Below are 17,536 nucleotides of genomic sequence, written 5' to 3' on the forward strand. Positions count from 1 at the left end.
CCCATATTGAAAGTAAGGCCCAAAAAAAATTTAAATTCATCCAGTGTGACACATCTCCACTGGAACATGCGGGCGTAGGAAGAATTGGGGTTGGCAGCAATAAATTGGGATGCATACAAATTAGTTTGATCCACCATATTCTGCAGAAAATCTTGTGGGAAAAATAAAGAAAAATAATCGAATTGAGAAAAATTTGTAGTGTGGGGCTGCACACCTGGCTGTGCGGTGAAAGGGGGAAGGATAGCAGTTCCTGAGTTGGCAGGCAACCATAAGGGGTTTGCCAGGGCATCGGGATGGTAGGACTGGGGCTGGATACTTTGGGTTGGGCGTGTATTTCCAGTACTTGTACTGGGCTCCTCTTCCTGGGGTCTGGCGCTGCTGGTGGTGGGCAGATCTCCTGATCTCATTCTTTTGGGAGGGACAGTTTTCTCCTCGGACTCTGATCCACTATCCTCCACTGGCTCATATTCCGAACCAGAATCGGATGATGGGAGCTCCCTGCTGCTCTCATCATCCGACATGGCAAGAATATCATATGCCTCCTCAGGTGTGTAAACCCTTTGGGACATTATCGCAGTGCTTAATTACGGGCCTGTGTAATGGTACTGCTGGTGGTAGTGGTACCGATGGAGGTATTAGTGGCGGGCCTGTGTGGTGGTACAGATGGCGGTGGTACTGATGGCGGTACAGGTGGTGGCGGCGGAGGTACCGGTACAGGTGGTGGTACAGATGGCGGTACGGGTGGTGGCGGCGGTGGTACCGGTACAGGTGGTGGTACAGATGGTGGTACGGGTGGTGGTACTGATGGCGGCACTAGTGGCGATACTGGTAGTGGTCTGTGTGGCAGTATGGATGGTGGGCCTGTGACAGATGGGCTGGTTGGCTGGGCTGTGTGACAGGTCCTCTTTATTGGGGGGGCCGTGTTGTGCACAGTACAATACGATACAATATGTCAGGCAGACACTGATTTCACTCACTGATCACTGCTCTCTCCTCACACGATTTGTGTGTGAGGAGAGAGCAGGGATCAGATAGTAACTGAGCGCACCGCCGAGTTTGTTATGACAGGTGATCGGCTGTGACTTTGACACAGCCAATCACGTGGTAAACAGTCAAATTCATTGGCTGTTTACCGTGATCGGGGAAGCGATGTGTCCGAGGGATGTCCGCCGGCATGTTATCCTGCTGGACGTCATATGACGCCCAGTCAGGATAATGCAACCACTTCCCAGACTTCAATATGCTATTGACCGGGCGGGAAGTGGTTAAATGTTACAAAGAATATAACAGAATATGTAAAAAAGAAATCAAGGATGCAAAAACTCAAAACGAACGATAGATTGCAAAAGAAAGTAGGACAAACACCAAAAAATTCTTCAAATATATTAATAGTAAAAAGGTCAGGTCTGAGTATGTAGGCCCTTTACAAAATAATCTAGAGTGGGTGACTGGGGACAAAGAGAATGCACATGTATTAAATACTTTCTTCAGCTTTGTGTATACAAAGGTGCATGGGGGAGCTCATGTCCATAATGGGGTTGGTAGTGACAGCCCCAAATGATCCACACTGGCTCAAAAGGGATATGGTCCAGAAATATTTAGACAGAATAAAGCTGGATAAAGCACCTGGACCAGATTGCATCCACCAACGGATCCTAAAAGAATTGAGCTCTGTAATTTCAAAGCCATTGTATCTAATTAGGGACTTATTAATGATGGGAATTGTACCACTGGATTGGTGTAGGACCAATGTGGTGCCTATATTTAAAAAGGGAATAAAGTCTTTACCAAGTAACTATAGACCTGTTTAACTTCTATAGTCGGAAAGATACTGGAGAGTTTAATAAAAAAAACACAGACGAGTTCTTGCTGGAAAAAAATATTTTAAGCAACAGAGAGCATGGATTCATAAAAGACAGAAGTTGTCAAACAAATCTGATTTCTTTTTATGAGGAGGAAGTAAAACCTTGGACCGAGGGGTGGCAGTGGACATGGTATACTTGGATTTTGCAAAAGCGTTTCACACAGTTCCCCACACACGGCTCAAGTGTAAAGGTAAATTCTACAGGCTTGGAAATAGAAAACTGGCTAAAAGACAGAATTCAGAGAGTAGTGGTTAAGATTCTTACTCTGAATGGTCTAAGGTTATCAGTGGTGTACCCCAAGGTTCAGTGCTGGGACACTTACTTTTTAATATCTTTATAAATTAAATTGGGTCTGGGATTAAAAGTAACATTTCTGTCTTTGCAGATGCCACTAAGCTATGCAGTGGAATAACGTCCTTACAGGATGTCTCCAATTTACAAGCCGACCTCAGTGCACTGATTGTCTAATTGGGCGACTGTGGCAGATGAGGTTTAATGTTGATAAGTGTAAAGTTATGCACTTGGGGGGCTAAGAATATGCATGCATCATACATACTAAGGGAAATTGCTGGTGGAGAAGGATCTGGGGGTTTTGGAAGATCATAAGCTCAATAATGGCATGCAATGCCAAGCTGCGGTTTCCAAAGCAAGCAAAGTTCTTTCTGGTATTAAGAGAGGTATGGACTCCAGAGAGGTAGATATCATTTTGCCCCTGTACAAATCATTAGTAAGACCTCATCTGGAATATGCAGTTCAGTTTTGGGCACCAGTTCTCAAAAAGGATATCGGGGAACTGGAGAAAGTGCAGAGAAGGGCAACCAAACTGATAAGCGGCATGGAGGAGCTCAGCTATGAGGAAAGATTAGAGGGGGGGACGTGTCCTGATGTGAACAATGGCGGATGTGTTTCTGGAGAGCTCCGGATATCCTGCCTGCCATCCGTGCATCTACCAGTCTGGTGAGCATATACATCACCACCAGACTGTTCCTCTCCATCCCCTTCACTTTCCCGGCCCAGTAGTGAGCGGTGTTGCTGCCCGGGAGAGAGGATATTTGGCCGGCCATGATCGGCCTATACCTCCCAGCCGCTGCCATCTTGCCCGACCGGAGTCCCGCAGCGGAGCCCTGGACCCTATCCATCCACACCCCCAGAACACTGCTCAGCCATCCTGAGCCACCATCTCACTCCCCACACCCTGGCTGTGGCCTGAAGGAGCGCTGGGCCAGAACGACTTGTGGAGGGCCTGGTAGCTGCGGCCATTTTGCTGGCCCGGGACTCGCGGCTGTAAAACCCCTATCCCAGGCTCTCGAGCACACACCTGACAGCCCCATTCATCCTGTCACCCCCTTACCCCCCTGTTGGGGCTTGGGCGTCCGCTGAGCCGTCAGTGTCCATAGGAGCCGGCCGCAGCCTGGTAACGGCCACCATCTTCGCTGCCCCCATCCTGCTACATTGCCTTGGACTGCTCACGATTGGGGGCCCAGCAGCACAGTCTCCGCATCTCTAGACTCCCATTCATCACACTGCCAAGTGAGGGAAGCTGCTGAGCCGAGCCTGCACACACCTATCCTGACAAAGGTACATAGGGCCTAGTCAAGACCTCCATCTGGGTGTCCCCTGCCCCTCCCATAGGCGCTGCCTATGTCCTCTCTAGTGCAGATGCCCTCAAAAAAGAGTTACCCCAAGTCTGCCAAGTCTACTACATAGCAGATACCACCGCCATCTCCTTCTCCACAGCCAGACGCCATTTTGGTCAGGAGGCTCCAGGCCTTATTAGCCGAACTAGAAATGAATCCCGGAGATGCTCCGGTGGTGGCGACATCAACCCCCTTACCCCAAGATAGTACAGCCACGATTCTAGCAGCTATTGAACAGCAGGACCTCACTGCTAATGCGCATAGACCATCTTGCTGAAGAATGTAACTTGATAAGGAACAACCTGGATAAGATCAGGGGGCGAATGACAGAGTCTAAGTCTAGGATCTCTGTGACCGAGGATCTTACTGCCACCCACGGCACATCCATTGCCAAGTTACAGCGCATGGTACAGGCCCTGGTCGCGAAATCTGATGATGCTGAAAATCGACTCCGGCGGAACAACATTAGAGTCCTTGGCCTGCCGGAGGGAGAGGAGGAGGACCATCCAGGGGAATTTGCAGAGGAGTTCTTCAAGGGCCTACTGGGTCTTACAGCTGTTACCCCTACATATGTGGTTGAGAGAGCCCATCGGGTATCCACAGGCCGAGCCATCCCTGGGAATTTCCCCAGACCCTTCCTAGTCCACTTTCTCAATTACAGGGAGGGACAGAGACAGGATCTTAGCCGAAGCTCGTAAGCATCCCACACTACCACACGGCAATGCCTCCATCCTCCTCTTCCCTGATTTCTCGGATGAACTGCAGCGGAAGAGGAAATCCTTTAATGATGTCCGCAAAAGGCTTAGAGCAAAAAACATTAAATACGGCATGATTTACCCCAGTCGACTGCGGGTTCAACATGACGGCAATGTCGCTTTTTTTGACACCCCATCTGGGGCAGACGACTGGCTGGCTACTTTGAGATAAAAGTTTCCTGTCACTTAAGATTATCTGATGCACGGATCTTCCACATCCTGAACTCTATTATCCTACCATTCTCATTTCCACTAGTACCGGAGCCATGGCCAGTGCACCTTTACATTGGATACACGCTTACCCCTCAAGGTATGATCTTATGAGGAGACTCCACACCTATCCCTGGTGGACACGAAGTTCTGCATGAAGAAACAGAATTTTTTCATCTGACTATGCCGAACTTTTGACACCACTGGTTGGACCTCTTTAGTTTTTTTGTTCTTTGGGCGCAAGCTGCATACTGGATTGTTTTTGTTTTTTGGTTGTAAGTTTCTGGTATAACAGCAAGGGGGGGGGTACCATATAGCATGTTACTTGACTGCTTCTCTAGATATTTTGCACCAATTACTGCTTTAACTCTGAAAATATGTCCCAGGAGCTGGAAAGCCACTGGATCATATATTCTGCTTATTTCTCAGGTTTATTACCAATGGATAGCAACCTTAAGATAGTGTCCTGGAATGTAAGGGGATTGAATAGTAAATTTAAAAGAGCAGCTATTTTTCAGTACCTTAAACAGGTAAAGCCGCATGTCGTCCTCCTGCAGGAGACACACCTGGAGGGAAGTAAAATTCTATTCCTGCGCAAGGCTTGGATGCAAAGAGCACTCCACTCTACGTATTCCACATACGTTAGAAGAACCTCCATTCTAATTAGCAAAGCTGTCCCTTGCACGATCCACCGGGTGTTCTCGGACTCGGGGGGTCAATATGTGGCTGTGGTGGTAGATATACACTACCAGAAAATGTTGATAGTGAATATATACTTGACCCCTCCTGTGCAGATACAAGTGCTTTTTGACCTTATGGTGAAACTAGCCCCTTTCTTTAATCTGCCTACCATGTTTCTGGGAGATTTTAATGCCATTTTAGATCCTGCACTGGATTCCTCCAATACCAATAGACCGGAATCAACGGATTTATGTAACTGGATGTCTGTGTCAGGCCTCACTGAGTTATGGCGTTGGAGGCACCCAAGTGTTAGATCCTATTCTCACCTCTCCAACACACATAGATCATCTGCCAGAATAGATTTAGCATTTGGCAGCCCTTTGCTGCTAAGATATGTTAAAGAGACAAAATACCTGGCTGGGGGAACTTTAGACCACTGCCCACTCTTAGTCACCCTGGCACTCCCAATTGGGGGGAAGCGGGGAGGCTGGAAGCTGTCACCGGACTGGTTACAAGAAGAACAGGTCACCTCACAGGTACAGGGCTCCATGACAGCATGCTGGTCAACCAATGTGGATACGGCTGATCTGTCCATAGTTTGGGATGCATTTAAAGCGGTGACAAGAGGTGAATGCATCTCTGCGATCAAGGCTGCCAGGAGAGACAATAATGCACAAGGGGAACTACTCCTAAATAAGGAAAGAGAGTGCGCGGGTGTTCATGCTGACTCTCCGACAGAGCCCAATTATACAGCTCTGTTGGAGACTCGGCAACTTGTTTCTGTACACTTCTCGGAACTGGGCCGAGCTGACGTTGGGAAGAAGGCAGAGTCGCTATTTGCTCAAGAGGACAAAAATGGCAAACTTCTAGCCCTTTTAGCGGCAGAACATATAACACCAGTTAGTATTCCTATCATTAAAGCCACTGGAGGGAGTGAGGTTTCAGACCCTTCTGATATACTGGAGGAATTTGTACTATACTGCACTATACTCTCCTATACCTGCGTACGATGCTATTGAGCTAGGTGGGCTATTAAGTGACCTCTCTCTCCCCACGTTATCAGACTCAGATGTTACACTTCTAGATGCTGATATATCTGCTCTAGAAATAGAAGCAGCTTTTCCGCCACACAAGTCTCCGGGCCCCGATGGTTTCCCGGCAGACTTCTATCAACACTATATGGCACAATTAACCCCAAGACTCAGTGTCCCTTTTTACCATTGCCTTAAAAATGGAGCCCTCCCTAGTTCAATGATGGAAGCATATATGGTCCTGTTGTTGAAACCGGGTAAAGACCCACAAGAATGTTCGTCCCATTGCTTTACTAAATGCAGATTTAAAGATACTAACCAAAGTGTTGGCATCACATCTGGCCAAGGTCATTCCTTCACTAGTGGACATTGACCAGACGGGATTTATGCCCAGGAAATCCACGGACACCAACCTTCGGAGATTGTTCACTCATTTACAATTAGATACTGCAGAAACTCCAGAAAAAGTTATAGTGTCTATCGACATTGAAAAAGCCTTTGACTCAGTCGACTGGCTCTATATGCACAAGGTATTGGAGAGTATGGGTTTTGGACCTAATTTCCGGCGATGGGTCACTTTACTGTACAGTGGCCCGCGGACGGCAATTCGATTGGGGCTCCTGACTTCAGAACTTTTTGCAGTTGGAAGGGGAACTAGACAGGGCTGTCCTCTTTCCCCCTTTCTCTTTGCCCTAATGATGGAGCCTATAGCGAGAGCACTACGTCAGTCTCAAGAAGTGGGTGCCATTCAGGTGGGTTCCTATATGGGAGAGCCTTGCTCTCTATGCAGATGACCTGCTTCTGTTCCTCAGAGACCCGGGAACATCGCTACAGGCGGCCTTGCGCATACTCAACAAGTTTGCCACCTTCTTGGGTCTTCAGTGAATTGGACCAAGTCTTCAATACTACTGTTGGGTCCGAGGGCGCAAAGGGTAGATGAGGGCAATCTCCCACTGCAGTGGGTTTCCACCGTCACTTACCTGGGGGTAAAGGTCACGGCTAATATACGGGATTATATATCACTAAACCTACCACTGGTTCCTCGTCTGACGCAAAAAATACAGGTTTGGAAACGGCTCCCTCTATCTCTACTAGGACGTATAAATCTCCTGAAAATGAAGTTCTTGCCAGTAATTCTGTACTTCCTAAGGCACCAGTAAGGGTCCCCAAATCATTTTTCCACAAACTGAACAGTATTATTGGATCCTTTCTGTGGTCTCCCAAATCACCCCGCATAAGCATGAAGGTACTTCAGGAACCATGGGGACAGGGGGGACTAGTACTACCTGATTGGCAGACGTACTACCTAGCTGGTCAGATGGTTTTTGCAAGATGCTGGTTGATGGCGGAGGATGGGGACTCGGCCACGGTCCTTGAGGCTGCTCATTTGGCCTCCTATGAGAATTTGTGGCTTGCACTCTATAGAGGCCCAAAATCCAACCTACCTTTAACAGAATCCATGAAGGCAACAATTAAAGCTTGGGAAATAGCCACGACTCAAATGTCCCCCAGTTATGTGGGAATCACTCCATCTGCCCCATTATGGATGAACCCCAACTTACCTCAATTCTATTCCCTGCCAGATCCCATGGTTTGGGCTAGTAGGGGGGTTAAAGTACTAGGAGATATTACAAGTGAAGGAGAACTCAACGTTTGACCAACTAAAAGCAGGACATAATTTACCTAACTCTCACTTTTTCCGGTATTTACAATTACGCCATGCGTTCCAGATACAATTCTCCACCCGGAAGGTGGAGGCAATAACCTCTGCTCTTGAAGATCTGTTGGCGGGGGAGGAATTGCCCAAACCTTTATCAGTTAGGTATAAGTCCTTTTTAAAAAAAACGCCACCTGCAGTAACTAGATGTAGGGAAAAATGGGTAGCAGATATCCCTAAAATCCAAGGAGAAGATTGGGAAGATATGTAGGACTATCCTTTTAAGCACCTGGTATCTGCTAGGGACCGCCTTATACATTTCAAGTATCTACACAGGATCTACTAATACGCCAGCCAGGCTGGCGCACATATATCCCTCTGCTACAGATGAATGCTGGAGGTGCTCTTCCTCATCTGCAAATGCAGAGCACATTTTCTGGAGTTTCTTGCGGATCAAGAGCTTCTGGTCTGCGATCACCTCTTGCCTGGCAGAGGTTCTCAGTATCCAAATCCCTACAACCCCAAGAGTATGCCTCATAGGTTTAGTGGAGGAGGTAGTCCCTTCTTTGGCTCACCGTATTTTACTTAATATAGGGCTGTTCTATGGTAGGAAGGCTATTCTATTACATTGGAAAAAGGCAAACGCTCCTACAATAGCATACTGGAAAGGTCTAATGAACTCAGTAATCCACCTCTATAAGGCTACCTACATTTCTAGGGGCTGCAAGAAAAAATTCTACAAAGTATAGCAACCATGTTTGGACTCCTCAACGACTGTGATTTGATACAGCCAATTCTAGCCTAAAAGATTACATAATCTCTCAAATAGGAATTAGGTAAGGTAGATTTTTTTTTCCTTGTCAAAAGAAGTTTATTGAGTATACAATGTTATAAAGATACATAAAGTAAGTTTACAAGGATCTATAAAGTAAGCTCATTGTTTTACAGTAGGGTTTATATAGGTAAATATCATGAAATTTCAAATATTAAACATTGGGTTCACGTAAACCTAAATTAAAGATATATATCATTTCCTTAGTTACTTTTGTAGGTATTTAAATGATTTATACCTACTATACATATTGTTTACAAGTAGAGTGTATATAGGTCAAATAAATTCTGATAATGAGCTTTAATCGTAAGGTGGAGAAAAGGAAAGAGAAAGAAGAAAAAGGGTTGAAAGGTAGAGGTATGGTCCACAAGGTTGTCCCGCTCGTCAGTTTATTATTCTTTTTAGTTCTCTTTGAAGCCTTAGAATGGGTGTCTCTGTAAGTCATTTAATCTGTTACCATGGCAACAGGACAGAGTCATTGAAGTTTGACAGGAACCGTTGTTTTATCCAAGGATGCCAAAGTTTTTCAAATTTTGGAATTTGATTTTGATCGATGGCTACCATCTTAGCATGGGACATTGTATTATTAATTCTGTGAATTGTTTCTGCTAGTACCAATGTAGGAGATTTTCATGCCTTGGCCACTGTTTGTTTTGCAGCCGTTATTAGTTGGATCATAAGTTTGAATTGAGAGAGTGTTAACCATTCCGGTTTTAGATTAAGTAAAGTTAAATATGGATCTGGTTGTATTATTTTTTTAAATATTTTAGATGCAATCACGAAGACTTCCTTCCAGAAGGTTTGGATTACTGGGCACGTCCACCATATGTGTAAATATGTGCCTATTTCTGGGCATCCTCGAAAACAAAGAGTTGAGGTATTAGGTGAATATTTTGCCACTCTAGCGGGTACAAGGTACCAGCGAGTTAGGACTTTATAATTTGTCTCCAGTGCTAAGATGTTGGGTGAAGATGACTTAGATGTGAGCCATATGTTAGACCAGTCCGTGTCTTCTAAAGTTCGTCCCAGGTCCTCCTCCCACCTCTGAACGTAAGAGGGTCTATTAAGATTTGCTACTCCATATAATTGATTATAAAGTGATGAAATTGTACCTTTAGCAAATGGATCTTTTGTACAGATTGATTCAAAAATGGATAATTGGGATAATGGTGTATCCCCCTTTAGGAATGGTGTATAGAAATTTTTGATTTGGAGATATCTAAATATCTCAGAGTTTGGTAGATCATATTTTTCTCTAAGCGATGGGAATGAAAGGAATGATTTAGATGCTATGAAGTCATTTAGTGTCTGAATGCCTGATGTTGTCCAAGCTTTAAAAGAATTTGGGTAGATCCTTGCCGGATAAAAGGCCGGATTTCTGATAAAAGAAAGGAGAGGATTGTGTGGAGATTGTAACTGATATTTGGTTTTTAGTTTATCCCAGAGAGATAAGAAGTGTTTAGTTATGGGATTATGAATTTTAAAGCGGTCTTTAGGATCAAGCCATAATAAATTTGATATTAATAGAGGGTCATTTTCTGAAGCCTCTATAAATACCCATAATGGGATTTCCTGTTTTGCATGGTATTTGGACAGACTGGCCAAATGTGCTGCTCTGTAGTAGTTAGTAAAATTAGGGTATCCCAGGCCTCCTTTATTTTTGGGAAGATGTAGTGTGTGTATAGGTATACGTGGTTTAGAAGAGCCCCATATAAACGAAGTTGCTCTTTTTTGTACTATTCTCAAAAAATAGGAAGGAATTGGAATAGGGAGGACTCTGAATAGATAAAGCAATTTGGGTAGAATAGTCATTTTGATTGCATTAATCTTCCCTATCCAGGATAAAGGAAGTTGCGACCATTGTTTTATTAGATTTGTGATCTGTCTTAATACAGGAGGATAATTGGTTGAGAATAAGTCAGAATGAGATGCTGTTAAATGAATTCCAAGATATGGGATTGATTTTTCTGCCCATGTGAATGGGAGTGCAGCCCTAGCCGGGATCAATCCCATGTTTGTGAGTGAAATATTAAGCACTAGGCATTTCTTAGGATTAATCATAAGGCCGGATAGGGCTGCAAATCCATCAAGAGCTGGTATTAAGTTAGGACCAGAGACCTGTGGTGATGATAGAAAAAGTAATATATCGTCTGCAAATATACATAATTTGTGTGTAATACCTCCTACTTCAATGCCAGTTATAGTTTGGTTTGTTCTGATGTATTGGGCCATGGGTTCGAGTATAAGGGCAAATAATAAGGGAGATAATGGGCAACCCTGTCGGGTACCTCTTTCGATATTAAAGGCTTCAGATTTGTATCCAGCATATTTTATATAGGCTTTGGGTTTATTATATAATGCTTTGATCCATGTTAAAAAGTGGGGTCCAAAACTCCATTTTTGTAATGAATATTGCATATATTGCCAGGATACTGTGTCAAATGCCCTCTTAATATCGAGAGATAGAAAACATAAAGGGATTTTCCGTTTTTTAGCAATATGTGCCAATAACACTGCCCTGCGTATATTATCGCCTGCCTGTCTATTTGGCATGAAGCCTACTTGATCTCTATGTATTAATTTTCCTATAATGCTATTGAGGCGTTTTGCTATTATTTTTGCTAATAATTTAATATCGAGGTTTAACAGAGAGATAGGCCGATAATTCACACAGGAAGTATCATCAGAAAGGGGTTTTGGGATCATACAAACAATTGCCATTAGTGTTTCTTGCCGAAAAGAATGTCCATCTAGAAGTTTGTTAAAAGTTTCAGTGAGAATGGGAGAGAGTATTTCTGAGAATGTTTTATAGTATAAAGCCGAGTAGCCGTCTGGGCCTGGTCTTTTGTTAAGTTTTAGGTCTTTTATGGCGTTAGCAACTTCATCTATAGTTATAGGCTCATCCAAACTGCTTTTTTGATTCTGAGATAACTCAAGGTTATTTTTGAGAAGAAGGATTCAGCTTCTGTAGGATTAAATTCATTGTTTGTCTTGTATAAAGTTGCGAGATGTGAGTGAAATTTATGGACTATTTTAACTGGATTACAAGTGTAAACATTTTTTGATAATTTCAAACGTATTGGTTTGAAAGATTTGTTAGTTGAATTTAATGCCCGAGCCAAATATGTACCTGGTTTGTTTGTATTCATGTAGAAATTGTGTTTGGAGCGTTTGAGGGATTTATCAACTGACTCAGTGAGAAATAGATCGTATTCCAATTTAGATTTTTCCAGATTAGATTTTGTACTCTGAGATGGATTATCTTGAAATGATATGTAGGCTGCATTAAAATTGTTCTAGTTTTTTTGCTAGATTTTTGCGTTCCCGTTTAAATAGTGCCATTTGTCTTTGTATTGTACCACGCAAGACAGGCTTATGAGCTTCCCACAGTGTTATTGGGGAGATGTCTGTTGTATTATTAATTGATATGTATTCCTTTAAAGCTTGTTCAATGGCCATCTGATGTAGTGGGTGTTTGAGCATTATGTCCGGTAAGTACCACGTTGGGTCATGCGCTTTTGGTATGGCTGAGGCTATAGTAGTGTATACTGCATTATGGTCAGACCACGGAATCGGAATTATATCTGATGCAATAATTTCTGGTATCATTCCTATTGTTAGAAAAATATGATCTATTCTGGTGAAGGTTTGATGAGGGTGTGAGAAATAAGTGAATTTCTTTTTCATTGGGTTACTTTCTCTCCATGAATCTACCAGATTGTATTTGGAAAGAAGTTGAGAAAAAGGTAATCTAGAGGTTATTTTGGATGGTGATTTATCTAGAAATGGGAGGAGGACCTGATTCGAATCCCCACACATTATCACTGTTCCTATTTTGTGTGTATTAATCACTTGTAATATATGTGAGAGGAATGGTGTAGGTTGTTTGTTAGGAGCGTAGTAGGAAATCACCGTGATTGCTGTATCCATTATATAACCCATGAGTATCAGGTATCTACCTTCTGGGTCTTTAATTTCTGATGATAAGGTGAATGGTGTGGATCGGTGAAATGCAATTAGAGTTCCCCTTTGCTTGGTACAGGCAGAAGCCGTGTAAATTTGTTGATAAAAAGGAGAAATATATTTTGGAGTAGAATCTTTGGTGAAGTGTGTTTCTTGGAGGCATACTATGTGAGCCTTCTTGTTATGGAAAGTACGGAAGGCTTTGGTCCTTTTTTGAGGGACATTTATTCCCTGAACATTCAGGGAAAGTATATTCAGTGGTGCCATGGCAACAGATCAAATAGTTTTGACTTACTTTTTGTTATGCAGAGCTGACTGCGCAGATCAACCTGTGTGGACTGAAGAGATGAATAGATAGAAAAGAAACCAGTGAATTCTGGAGTAAAGAGTAAACAAAAAACATATGAGATTAGATGATACATTGTATAAATTATTTTTTGCAAGTAATCACAATTTACCCGTGAAAGAGAATAAATATCTCTCTCAGGGGAATAAGTGCCTTCGTCACACTCCCACATAATATGGTTGGGAGAATGAGGAGGGCTAATGGGGGTACACGGATCTTCCGCTTACAGGAGAGAAGTGCTATGTCAAAATGATGTTTCATTAATTGGAGTGCAGAATATAGTTTCTGTTGAAATTATTTATTCCAGGGTGGTTGTATATGGTTAGTCTTGCCCTAGGCTAAATAATCCAGTTAGAAAGGTACTGTTAATAACTTTGGTATTGATGAAGATAGTTTGAATTATTTTGGGATTTTAACCCTTTTAGAGTAAACAATTACATATTTTATTCATATGTAACTGTTTAGATATGTTAACTCATAAAATTGAGGTTGTATTGCTTCAGATTAGAATAAACAAAAACATAATTCTAGGAACTAGTTAGGTAATAATATATTTGTTTTAAGAAAAGAAAGAAAAAGCTTCCATTACTTCTGGATTATTGAACATATTTGTCCTAAAAAGTAATAAATCTATTGTTATTACCTGATAATATATAACTGAACAAGAATGTCCTTATTTCACTTATATATTCTAAGGCTATATGAATCAGAAGTAATAAGAAATATAACTGGAATGTAACATGATCCCACACAGTGTGTGACTATCAGAATGCAGTTACATTCAGTTATAAATATAGGTTTTTTATAGAGAACCATCTCTTAGTATAATAAATGAAGAGATATCAGGAATTAGGATGTCAGTCCATTGAATCTTCTTGGTCCATGGATGATGTGGCATAACGGCCTCTTTTGTGAGAATGATGATTCCCATTTTGTTCTGAAATTTTCTGGGTGCTGCCTGAAGGTGAAGATGACGCCATTCTTCTGCGTGTGGGAGTGTTGCTGCTTGTGGGTTCTGTCAGATTTAATTTTAAAAGGGTTTGTTGTAGTTCATCTGCTGATCTGCTTCTGTAAATTGTACCTTGGTAGTTAAATCTGACTGAAAAGGGGAAGCCCCATTGATACATAATGTTGTGGCGTTGCAGTTCCATTAGTTGGGGTTTCATGGATCGTCTTTTAGTAATAGTAAGTTGGGATAGGTCAGCAAAAATTTGATAATTGTGTCCTTGAAAATTAAGTTCCTTTTTTTCTCTTGCAGCAATTAGTATTTGTTCTTTCGTTCTGTAATAATGAAATTTTGTGATTATATCACGTGGGGGTCCATCTTTCTTTTTGGCTGTGAGGGCTCTGTGTACTCTGTCCAGTTCTAAACGCTCAATAGGGATATCTGGCTTTAGTTCTTGTAATAGAGCAGCAATAGTAGATTGCAGGTCTGTCACAGTTTCAGGTATTCCCCTTATGCGCAAGTTTGAACGTCTGGCTCTATTTTCGTAATCTTCGAGCTTAGTTTGAAGTATTAAATTCTCTTTTTTTAATTGTTCCAATTCTGTTATATTTTCTTGGGTTGTAATTTCAATTTCATCCATTTTTATTTCTAAGGCTGCGGTGCGGTTTCCCAGCTCTCTTATTTCTTTGGTTAGGCTTTTTGTTATTTGGTCTGAGGTTTGTTTTAAAGCCTTATGAAGCATCTTTTCAAATTGTAATAATATTACTGGGGATACTGAGGAGGCTTGTGGAGAAGTTTGTGAGAGGATTTGTTCTGTATCTGACTCAAATGGAGAGTCTTGCTGTGACATTTTCTGTCTGTGAGAGCGCCCTAATGCTGTATCTTGTGAGGTGACTGGAGCTGCTTCAGCTGCAGTGAGTGCCTGTGAGCTCTTTGTGAGGTGATTTTTATTTCTGCCACGGTTTCCTCCCAGTACCATATTTCCTGCCCAAACTTTCACAGTTTGTTCCCTGGGGCAAAAAGGTTCAAATGGATACCTTTTGAGCCTGCAGGCTCCGCTTTGTCCTTCTCTTCTCTCCTCAGCGGTGTGGAGCTCTAACAATGCATGTCTGCTCTGCTAGGCTCCGCCTCCTGCCCCCCCAGGTAAGGTAGATTTTTAATACTGATGTTGAAAGACCTGCTCTGCCCTGCTCTGCATGTATATATGATTGCTCTACTAACTATTCCCAAGTGTTGCAGATGGACAAGTGGCACAAATGAGCTCTGATTACAATTTTCTGGTGCTTCATTCATTCTGGACTTGTGCTGATGGTTGAGTTTTTTTTGGGGGGGAGGGGGGGGGTTTAGATTCCACTTAGGTGGTTAGTTGGACTATGTTAGTTCCAAATGTTGGCCCTGTGAGGCCAGGAGGAGAGAGGGTATGTTGCCCTCTTGACCTCTATATTTTTGACTGTATAATATGTGTGAAAAAACTGAATAAAAAAAACTTTTTAAAAAAAAAAAAAAAAAAAAAAAGGAAAGATTAGAGGAACTGAATTGATTCACTCTTGAGAAGAGGAGATTAAGGGGGGGGGGGGGTATGATCACCATGTATAAATCTATAAGGGGTCCATATAGTGAACTTAGTATTGAGTTATTCACTTTTACGGTCAACGCTGAGGACAAGGTGGCACTCTTTACGTCTAGAGGAAAAGAGATTTCATCTCCAAGTAGGGAAAGGTTTCTTCACAGTAAGAGCTGTGAAAATGTGGAATAGACTCCCTCCAGAGGTGGTTCTGTCCAGCTCAGTAAATTGCTTTAAGAAAAGCCTGGATTCATTCCTAAATGTACATAATATAACTGGGTTTTTACATTTATAGGTAAAGTTGATTCAGGGAAAATCCAATTGACCCTCTGGGACCAGGAAGGAATTTTTTCCCCTGCTGTAGCAAATTGGATCATGCTTTGCTGAGGGTTTTTTCACCTTCCTCTGGATCAACTGTGGGTATAGGATTGGGTATATGGGATTGTATGATATTTTTATTTTATTTTATTTTATTTTTTACGGTTGAACTAGATGGACTTGTCTTTTTTCAACCTAACTATGTAAGTTGCCAAGCGAACAACCCCCTGTGGTCAGTATGCATTGGGGTTGGCACAGAACCCGGAAAAGATCTCATCACTGTAGTAGTGCCAACTATTATAGTGATCATCAGCCTGCACAGCGGTCCCTTAGATATGAAATATTCATACACGCTGAACAAATGTAACTATGCATTTAAGATGATACCTGAAGTATCGCTTTAAGGATCTGTATTTTTCTTTCTCCTTTAATGGTAATTTCATCAATGCAGTTTGAAAGCTATGTAGAAGTTAGTGAGTCACTATGTGTTGCACTTTGCCCTCAAGCATCTGTTCTCCGCATTACAATGATTCTCTATACAGCAGTTTTTTAAAAATTTTCAAAATAAGAAAACCCAGTGGTAAATAGCACCAAAAGAAAGCTCTATTTGTGTGAAAAAATGATAAAAATGTCATTTGGGTACAGTGTAGCATGACCACACATCATTCAAAGTGTGAGAATGCTGAAAGCTGAAAATTGGCCTGGGCAAGAAGGGGTTATAAGTGCCTGGTAAGCAATTGGTTAAATAACTAGATAAACAACCCTTACAATATCTTCATTGCATTAATAGTGGTTACTATTGTGCTGGATGTGACAACTTCACTCTTCTTTGTAAAGGATTATAACTATTAGAAAATTAAGCTCTATGGTATATAAGTTTAGATGTAAATACAGTATTATGTATTAACCACTATCTATCCATCAGAATCATTATAATTAAACTGCCCACTTTTCCTTGTTCATATATTACTTCAGTCACTGAATATTGCATAATACTTTACTCAACTGAACAATTGTTTTCAGCAACCAAAGTGTGTAAAACCACAAATTAATCAAGACTGATAATGTTTTTAGCTGGCTAGAGAAGGTAGGGCCATCCCACTTTTTGAAAGTCCAACCTCTTGTTTGCTAGCTACAGCTTGGTGAGAGACAGGAAGGGCTGAGGGAAACATGAAAGAAAAAATTGCTATGAAACTAGGGCACAATCTTATTATTTGTGGCCAGGGCTTTTTTTCAGCGAGAACGCGGGGGAACGCAGTTCCGGCACCTCCAGCACTGACTGTATGTAACGGTAAGGGGTGCTGGGGTGTGCTGCAGGGTCTATTGATGCTGGTTATCAATAGGAATGGTGCAGTGCTAAAAAATATTAATGTAAAAATGTCCCAATAAGAACCAAAATAAATGTGGTCAAACAAAAGTCCTCTCCGTCAGGAAGAAATAATACTCTAATCTAATCACTCTATAATAATAATAATAAAATAATAATAATACTCTAATCTTTTTTCGTCCTCACTCAAGACACCTTTTAAAGTTTATTTTTATTTATTTTCTCTTCTCCATCCATCCTGTCGGGTTCAGCCTCTCCCAATTCAGAAGACCCCCCCATATAGGCTGTAAATCTCCTGAGGAGAAATTGCTAAGGACTGCCGCACAGTGGCATACACTGTGACTGCGTGTTACCCCCGCAGGGGTTAAAGAAGCTGGTGAGTGTCTGCATGATCACAACACAAG

At 42.1% G+C, this 17,536-nt stretch overlaps 1 protein-coding gene across 3 annotated transcripts in view; it reads right to left on the minus strand.

Annotated features, from left to right (window-relative positions):
* Positions 1 to 17,536, minus strand: part of FRMD7 (FERM domain containing 7) — a 103,511-nt gene that overhangs the window by 19,396 nt on the left and 66,579 nt on the right. The gene's annotated exons all lie outside the window — the stretch shown is intronic.

This window comes from Aquarana catesbeiana, linkage group LG09 (genome assembly GCF_042186555.1).
Source record: "Aquarana catesbeiana isolate 2022-GZ linkage group LG09, ASM4218655v1, whole genome shotgun sequence".
NCBI lineage: Eukaryota > Metazoa > Chordata > Amphibia > Anura > Ranidae > Aquarana > Aquarana catesbeiana.